Source organism: Lipotes vexillifer, unplaced genomic scaffold, assembly GCF_000442215.2.
Source record: "Lipotes vexillifer unplaced genomic scaffold, Lipotes_vexillifer_v1.1 scaffold520, whole genome shotgun sequence".
Classification (NCBI taxonomy): Eukaryota; Metazoa; Chordata; class Mammalia; order Artiodactyla; family Lipotidae; genus Lipotes; species Lipotes vexillifer.
In genome coordinates, this window is record NW_006784004.1 from 167481 (window position 1) to 177674 (window position 10194).

Below are 10194 nucleotides of genomic sequence, written 5' to 3' on the forward strand. Positions count from 1 at the left end.
AAAGTTATTTTTTTTCTTCACAGAAATGTCTTGTTGCTAATTTGAGCCAGGATGAATGGCAAATAATAATACCTATATTATATGAGTATGCATTGCCTTGCAGAGTTAGGCCAATGATATCTGACATACTTGTATAGCAACTGTATACTTAAACACTTACATCAATTCTTTGAATATGAGACATTGTTACAAACTAGAAATCAATGACAAATAATAAGTCATGTATATTTCCTGAGTATTTACTATGTTCCATTCCTTATTTTAAGCACTTTTGAGGCCTTAACTCTATAACAGTACTATAAGATAGGCACTGTTAAATATTCCTTTTTTACAGTTGGGATAATTGAGACCCAGGGATATCAAGTAACTTGCCCAGGTTCACACAATAAATTGTGGATCTAAGATTCAGCCTACAGCGTAGTCTACTAGCCATGATGCTATACTTCAACACAGTAGTATCCTTCCTATTCACATAAAGCTTTAATATGTAATAAATACAAACCAATTAATAGAATGATTATAGTTTTTGGAAAGTGCTTTAGAAATTTTTTTTGCCCCCCCCCCCAGCCCCCCTCCCCGCAGCCAACTGGCTTGCGGGATCTTAGTTCCCTGAATAGGGATTGAATGCAGGGCCCTCGACAGTGAAAGCACAGAGTCCTAACCATGAGACTACCAGGAAGTTCCTGGAAAGTGCTTATTAAGGAAGTAAATAGATTACATGATAGAGAATAATTGTTGGGTATAAGGATCGGAGTGCTACTTTAGAATGGTCAGGGAAAAGTTTCCTTGATGTGCTAAACTTCAAGCCTACACATGAAAAGGAAGTAGTCGTGCAAAGAGCTGTGGGGGAAGAATGGCCCAGATGAAGGGAACAGCACAGTACAAAAACTCTGAAACAGGAAAAAGTTTAGTTTGACACAGGAATTGTCAGAAGCCCAGTGTCAGTGAAGCTCCCTGAGAGAGGGAGTAGCAATAAATAGGTTGGAGAAGTAGACAAAGGCATCAAAAGTGCTTAAAATAAGGAATGGAACAGGAAATATATATGACTTATTATTGTCAGGAAATATACATGACATTATTTGCCATTCATTTCTAGTTTGTAACACTGTCTGATATTCAAAGAATTGACAAAAGTGTTTAAGCATACAGTTGCTATACAAGTATGTCAGATATCGTTATTTGATGCCTTAACTCTATAACAGTACTATAAGATAGGCCCTATTAAATATTCCTTTTTTACAGTTGGGATAATTGAGACCCAGGGATATCAAGTAACTTGCCCAGGTTCACACAATAAGTGGTGGATCTAAGCCCTGTGTGAATGAAGCTCCCTGAGTGAGGGAGTAGCAATAAATAGGTTGGAGAAGTAGACAAAGGGCAGATCAATGTATTTAGGGCTCTATAGGATATAGTAATGATTTTGTCTTTTATTCTAAATGCAATGGGAAGCCTTGAAGGTTTTCAGTAGGGGAATAAAATTGCCTGATTATATTTTTACAAAGATTACTGCTTTATCAACAATTACATGCACTTAAAACAGAAATCAGGGAATTCCCTGGTGGTCCAGTGGTTGACTCTGTGCTTCCAATGCAGGGGGTGTGGGTTCGATCCCCGGTTGGGGAATTAAGATCCCACATGCCGGCACAGCCAAAACAAACAAACAAACAAAAGAACAAAATAAAAAACAACAGAAATCAACAAAATTAAAAACAGACAATAGAGAAAGTAACAAACCCCAAAATTGGTTTTTTGAAGAGATCAACAAAATTGGTAAGCCCCTTAGCTAGACTGATAACTAAAAATGAACATAAATGACCAATATCAAGAATGGGGGGGCTTCCCTGGTGGCACGGTGGTTGGGAGTCTGCCTGCCGATGCAGGGGACACGGGTTCGTGCCCCGGTCCGGGAGGATCCCACGTGCTGCGGAGCGGCTGGGCCCATGAGCCATGGCCGCTGATCCTGCGCTCCGCAACGGGAGAGGCCACAGCGGTGAGAGGCCTGCGTACCGCAAAAAAAAAAAAAGAATGGGGAATTCCCTGGTGGTCCAGTGGTTAGGACTCCACGCTTTCACTGCCGTAGGCCTGGGTTCAATCCCTGGCTGGGGAACTAAGATCCCACAAGCCATGCGGCGTGACCAAAAAAAAAATAATGAAAAAGATGATATTACTATGGATCCTATGGATGTTAAAAAGATAATACGGGATTTCTAAATAACTCTTTGCTAAGGAATTTGATGACTTAGATGAAATGGACAGAGGCTTTGAAAATCACAACCAAAACTGATGTAGGTGAAACAAAATCTGCATAACCAATTAAAGAAACTGAATTTATCAAAAATCCTTCCACAAAGAAAACTCCAGGCTCAGATTGTGAATTCTATTGGACATCTAAGAAAGAAATAATTTTATACAAACTTTCAGAAATTAGAAGACAGCACTTTTATGATGCCACTATAACCTTGATGCCCAAACCTGACCAAGTTGTTACAGAAAAATAAAATTACCAACCAGTATCCTTCAGGAGCAAAGATGGAAAAATCTTTAACAGCACATTAGCAAATCAAATCCAGCAATACATAAAAAGTTTATTGTATCGTGACAAAATTGGGTTTATCCTAGGAGTGCCAAGTTGTTTCACAATCTTAAGTCAATAGTGTAATTTCCTGTAATCACAGAATAAAGGAGAAAAACACATGATTCTTCAATTTCTGCACTTCAAAAATACAGAAAAAGCACTTGGTAAAGTTCAAAATTGATACATTATAAAAATTAATCACATTAGGGTAGACCTTCCTCAATCTGATAGAGCATTTTGTCAGATTAATTTTCCAACCGTACATCTCAGCTCACATGTTCTTCTCGTGTCATTGACACTCATCCCATCAAGAGGTAGAGACCATTCCCTCCCCTTACATCTGGTTGAGTGGGCTTGTGTCTACAGTGGAAGTGATGCTGTGTTATTTCTGAAGTTATGTCATAAAGCTGAAACAGCTTCCATCTGGTCTTTTGGAATGCTTGCTCTTGGAATCCTCACAACATGCTGTGAGGAAGCCAGGCAGCCCCTGTAGAGAAACTGTCAGCCAGCCTCAACTTGCCAGCCATTTGAGTAAGCCATCTTCAAAGTGGATCCTCCAGCTTCTAGCTGATGCTTCATGGACAGAGAAAAGCTTTCCTCACAGAGCCCTGCCCAAAATGAAAATTCATAAGCTAAACAAATGATTGTTGGGGACTTCCCTGGCGGTCCAGTGGTTAGGGCTCCTTGCTTCCACGGCAGGGGGCGCAGGTTTGATCACTGGTTCAGGAACTAAGATCCCACACGCCACAAAAATAAATAAATTAATTAATTAAAAAAAAGATTGTTGTTTAAAGACACTAAGTTTTGGAGGTTTGTTTTTGTTTTTTACATAGATTAGATAACCATAGCAAATATTCATGAAAAATCTACAGCTAGCATCATATTTAATAGTGAAATATTGAATGCTTTCCCCCTAAGATCAGTAGAAGGCAAGGATGCCTAGTGTCAGAACTTCTATTTAACCAGTGAACTTAAGAAAGTGAAATAAAAAGCATAAAGATCAGAAAGGAAGAAGTAAAACTGCCTCTATTTGTAGATGACATGATTATTTACATAGAAAGTCTTAATGAATCTACAACTACTGGCAAAGTCTCAGGATATAAGGTAAATTTTATTTATCTTATTTTTTTGGCCGCACCATGCGCCACGTGGGATCTTAGTTCCCTGACTAGGGATCAAACCTGTGCCCCCTGCATTGGAAGCGTGGCATCTTAACCACTGGACCACCAGGAAAGTCCTAAGGTAAACTTTAAGGATTGTATTTTTATATACTAGCAGGAAGCAATTAAAAAACAATTTCATTTAAAATAGCATCAAAAAATATACTTAGGGCTTCCCTGGTGCCGCAGTGGTTAAGAATCCGCCTGCCAATGCAGGGGACACAGGTTCTAGCCCTAGTCCGGGAAGATCCCACATGCCGCGGAGCAACTAAGCCTGTGTGGCACAACTACTGAGCCTGTGCTCTAGAGCCTGTGAGCCACAGCTACTGAAGCCCGCGTGCCTAGAGCCTGTGCTCCGCAACCAGAGAAGCCACTACAATGAGAAGCCCGCGCGCCGCAGCGAAGACCCAACACAGCCAAAGAAAAAGTAAAAATAAATAAATTTTTTAAAAACTTATAAAAATATATATATACTTAAATTTAACAAAATATATGCAATAGCTTTACACTGACAATTACAAAATGTTGCTGAGAGACATTAAAGAAAATCTATATAAATGGAGAGATAAACCAGGTTAATGCATTAGAAGTCTCTAAATTTTAAAGAAATCAATACTTCTCAAATTGATTTTTAGGTCTAATGTAATCTCAATCATAATTTCAACAGGCTCTTTCTAGAAATTCACAACCTTTTTCTAAAATTTATATAGAAATGTGAAGGACCTAGAATACCCAAAGCAATCTTTAAAAAGAACGAAGACATACAGCACCTGTCTGTATAACTTACTATAAAGCTGTAGTAATCATGACAATGTGATACTGGCATAAGGAGTCACAAACATCAAAAGAACAGAATAGGGGCTTGCCTGGTGGCTCAGTGGTTGAGAGTCCACCTGCCGTTGCAGGGGACACGGGTTCGTACTATAAAGCTGTAGTAATCATGACAATGTGATACTGGCATAAGGAGTCACAAACATCAAAAGAACAGAATAGGGGCTTGCCTGGTGGCTCAGTGGTTGAGAGTCCACCTGCCGTTGCAGGGGACACGGGCTCGTGCCCCGGTCCGGGAAGATCCCACATGCCGCAGAGCGGCTGGGCCCGTGAGCCATGGCCGCTGAGCCTGTGCGTCCAGAGCCTGTGCTCCACAACGGGAGAGGCCACAACAGTGAGAAGCCCGCGTACCGCAAAAAAACAAAAACAAAAACAAAACAGAATAGAGAGTCAGAAATGGACCTATACTTATATAGTCATTTGATTTTTTTTTAACAAGTTGCCAAAGCAATACCATGGGGGAAGGGTAGTCTTTTGTACAGGTGCTACTGGAAAAACTGGATGTGCACATGGTTGGGGGGATGGGGAGGGGGGAACACAACTCATTCTCTACCTCATACCACACAAAAAAATTAATTTTAAATGGATCATAAACCTAAATGAAGAATAAAACAATAAACTTCAAGAAGAAAACAAAGGAGAATATCTCTACTTCCTAGGGGTTGGCAAGGATTCCGCAGGTCACAGAAAGCGAAAAGCATAGAAGAAAAATGGATAAATTAGACTTCATAAAGATTACAATTTACTCATATCTAAAGATCTTGTTACCGAAACAAACTTGAGTCTGCTCACCACTGCAGTAAAGCTACTGACACTGGGTTGTGGTGAAGGAAAGTGCAGCATTCACTGTAAGGCGCCAGTACAAGAAGGATGGAGGGCTCATGCTCTAAAAACCCCAAACTCCCTGAAGGGTTTCAGCAAAGCATTTTTTTTTTTACATCTTTATTGAAGTATAATTGCTTTATAATTGTGTGTTAGTTTCTGCTTTATAACAAAGTGAATCAGTTATACATATACATATGTTCCCATATCTCTTCCCTATTGCGTCTCCCTCCCACTCCAGGTGAGGGGGTGGGGTCGCAGGGTATGTGATCAGCTTGTGAGGTAACAGGGCGGTGTCACATGGGTTAACATTATCAATCAGGCTCCCTCAGGCCTGGGGGCTATGTGTTCATGATCATCAAGTAGTTAGCACCTTCCAGGGAGTTCCCTGGTGGTCTAGTGTTTAGGATGCGGGGCTTTCCCTTCAATCCCTGGTTGGCGAACTGAGATCCCAAAAGCTGTATGGTGTGGCCAAAAAGCAAAACAAACATCTTCCATTTGGTGGGGGGTTTTCACGTCTATAGAACTACTCAGGAAATGTGTATCAGATACTATTATCTAGGGACTTCAGAGAGGAGCTAAAGCAGAGGATTTGGGGAAGGCCCCATAGGGTCCTGCTGGGTTACAATCTTGTTAAGAAAATGAATAAGCAAGCCACAGATGGGGAGAAAATACTCACAAAACCTATCTGACAAGTCTTTTTATTAAGAATTATATAAAGGATTCCTGGGGAATTCCCTGTGGTCCAGTGGTTAGGACTTCGAGCCCTCACTGCCGAGGTCCTGAGTTCAATCCCTGGTTGGGGACCTAAGATCCCACGCCGTTTGGCACAGCCAGAAAAGAAAAAAAAAATTTTTGTAACAATAATAAAAGGACAATGCAATTAAGAAAAAATGGGCAAAGGATTTTTTTTAAAAGATTTATTTATTCTTATTATTTTAAAATTTATTTTATTTATTTATTTTTGGCTGCGTTAGGTCTTTGTTGCTGTGCTCAGGCTTTCTGTAGTTGCTGTGAGCGGGGGCTACTGTTCATTGTGGTGGCTTCTCCTGTTGCGGAGCATGGGCTCCAGGCGCGTGGGCTTCAGCAGTTGTGGCTCATGGGCTGTAGAGCGCAGGCTCAGTAGTTGTGGCGCACGGGCTTAGTTGCTCCGCGGCATGTGGGATCTTCCTGGACCAGGGCTCGAATCCGTGTCCCCTGCATTGGCAGGTGGATTCTCAACCACTGCCCCACCAGGGAAGCCCTATTTATTATTTATTTATTTTATTTATTTTTGGCTGTGTCGGGTCTTAGTTGCGGCATGCAGGATCTTTGTGGAGGTACGCGGGATCTTTCCTTGTGGCATGTGGATTCTTCGTTGTGGTGCTCTGGCTTCTCTTTAGTTGTGGCGTGTGGGTTTTCTCTCTCTAGTTGTGGCACAGGCTCCAGGGCGCGTGGGCTCTGTAGTTTGCGGCACGTGGGCTCTAGTTGAGGTGCGCAAGCTCAGTAGTTGCAGCACGTGGGCTTAGTTGCCCTGCGGCATGTGGGATCTTAGTTTCCTAACCGGGAATCAAACCCGCATCCCCTGCATTGCAAGGCGGATTCTTCACCACTGGACCACCAGGGAAGTCCCTGGGCAAAGGATCTGAACAGACATTTACAAAGGAGGATATACAAATGACTGAGCACATGATAAAATAATTTCATTAGTGATGGGGATGTGCAAATTAAGACTGAAAAGACTGATAGCATCAAATATTGTCAAGTATATGCAGAAACTGGAATTCTGAAACATTGTCAGCAATAGTGTAAAATGTTAAAACCACTTGCATAAAGGTCTGGCAGTTTCTATGTTAAACCTAAATATAAGCCTACCCATGGCCCAGAAATATCACACCAAGGTATTTACTCAAGGGAAACAGAAGCACACACCCATGAAAAAATGTATACAAGAATATTTGTAGCCACTTTATTCAAGATAGCAAAATACCGTAAATAATGTAGGTGTTTGTCAACTGGAGACTGACCAAGTAGACTACTATTCAGCAATAAAAAGGAACAAACTGCTGGTTTATGTAACAAAATGGATGAATCTCAAAAACATTATACTGAGTAAAAGAAGCCAGATACAAAATAGTACATACCATGTGATTTTCACTATATCAAGCTGTAGAATAGACAAATCAGATCTCTGGTGAAAAAAAAACAGTTTAGTGGTTGGGTTTCCAGTAGGGATGGATGTGGGAATTGCCTGGGAAGGGGTATGAGAGAACTTTCTGGGGGTGATGATAACATTCTGTATCTTAATAAGTATTGGTGTCAAACATGTTTGTCAAAATTCATCAAATGGTACACACAAGATTTGTGTATTTCATTTTATGTAAATTCTACGATTCACATATGAAATTTACATAAAACATTTAAAGTACCACAGACAAAATATTGAACTCTAGCTAATGATGTGCATGCTAAAGTGTTCAGGGGTGAAATGCACTGATGTCTGCTATTTTGAAATGCATTTAAAAAGAAAAACTTGAATTCATGGATTGATAGAGGGATGGATAGATATACATTGTGATAATGAATGATAACATCTGCTAAAGATAGCAAATGTTAATTGTAAAATTTAGGTGATAGGTGTATGGTGTTCATGATATAATTCTTTTAAGTTTTCTGTAAATTTGAAAGTTTTTATGATAAAATATTAGGAAAGGGAAAAGAATAAATTGCAGGGAGACAAGAATGGAAGCACTTGTGAGAGATAATGATTAGGTAATGACAGTGGAAATGGAAAGGAATGAAGAGATTTAAGATAGTTTTAGAGGCAGAATCTACTGGTCTGCCTATGGATTGGATGTGGGTAGTAACAGAAAGGAATCAAGGATGATTTCTGGGTTTCTGGCCTTATCTGCCGGGTGGTTAGTGCTATTACTGAGAAGAATAATAGGTTTGTTGGGGAAATATAAAGTTCTATTTTAGGGAATTCCCTGGCAGTCCAGTGGTTAGGCCTCTGCGCTTCCACTGCAGGAGGCCTGGGTTTGGGGAACTAAGATCCCTGCAAGCCTCGCGGCCAAAAAAAAAATTTTATTTTTCCATTTTGGCCATGTTAAAGAAGTTTCCCCCTTCCCTCCAAGTGTAGATGTCAAGCAGGCAGTTGGACTCTTGAATTTGGAGGAAAAGCCTTGCCTGTAAATATGAATTTGAGAATTGGCAGGATAGAGATGGTATTGAAAGACATGACAATAGGGCTTCCCTGGTGGCGCAGTGGTGGAGAATTCGCCTGCCAATGCAGGGGACACGGGTTCGAGCCCTGGTCCGGGAAGATCCCACGTGCTGCGGAGCAACTAAGCCTGTGCGCCACAACTACTGAGCCTGCGCTCTAGAGTCCGTGAGCCACAACTACTGAGCTCACACGCCTAGAGCCCATGCTCCACAACAGGAGAAGCCACTGCAATGAGAAGCCCGTGCACCGCAACAAAGAGTAGCCCCCACTCACCGCAACTAGAGAAAGCCCGCACACAGCAACGAAGACCCAACACAGCCAAAAATAAAATAAGTTTATAAAAATAAATAAATAAATAAATAAAGCCATGAAAATGGTTGAAATAACCTAGGGAGCTAGTAGACAAATAAAATTTTCAGAACTGAATTCTGAGGACTTTCAACATTTAGAGATTGGGCAGAAAAATGAAGAGACAGTAAAGGAGATTGAGGAGGGCCTGCGATGTTGGAGGAAAACCAGTTGATTGTGGCATTACAGGTACAAAATCCATAACTACTACAGGCAAGGATTTTCCATTCTTGTTTTTCCAGGAAGTTGTTCATAACTTCTTCATAATTTTATATGAATAAACATGAATGTGAAAGATAACTTTTGATAAAGATTATTTTAAGTTGGGTGAAACCCTTAGGAAGTGATCATTATTTTTTACACATTTCTGTATTTTTTAAAATATATATTTATTTATTTATTTTGCTTGCTCCCAGTCTTAGTTGCTGCATGCGGGATCTTTGTTGCTGCATGTTTAGTTGCGGCATGTTTAGTTGCGGCAGTGAATAGGAGTTGAAATTGGATATAGCCTTGAAAAAAATTCTTTAAAGAAGTTTTCCTCAGGAGCGTGGCCAAGAGAGAAAAAGTTCCATCAAGGTAACATCATTTCAAGATGAAAGATACTGGGACGCATTACAAGCCAGGGAGCGATCCAATCATGAGGGCCAGATTGAGGTTAGCAGAGAATGAGGGAATAACAGAAGTAATGCCCTTGAGAATGTAAGAGGCCTTGGGATCCCAAGTAGAAATAGAGGGATTGCCCATTGATAGGAGGAACGCTCTGTCCACTGCTGAAAAAAGTGGAAAGAGGTTATAAAATGGGGAGGAGATATTAGTGGTTTTGTAGATTTAGTCATGGCAGGAAGTTCTTTTCTGACAGCTTCCATTTTCTCAGTTGAGCCAGAAAAAAAGGAGGAGAGGTTGTTTTCCAAAGAGTGAAAAATTCCGTAAGCTAACAAGGGACGCCTTGGTTTGGGCAACTGCAGTTTTGTTCATACCAAGTGCGTGTGTCGGACATGGGTTGGCGTGTCGAGAGAGAGGGAGGGAGGGGAAGGGGGAGGGGGAGAGACAGAGACAGAGACAGAGGAGCCGGAGCATTTAGTCTGGGCCAGATTACGAAGACTCCCTGTTTTCCAAACCCTAAGGCAAAGGAGCAAAAGCGCCTCACGCGCAGGGCGCCGGAGGGACTGCCCGCGCAGGTCACTTGGGACCTCGGCTGGTCGGCGCATGCGCGCGGCGCCACGCGGCCTCGCGCTCCTTTTACCCCTGTGTGTTGC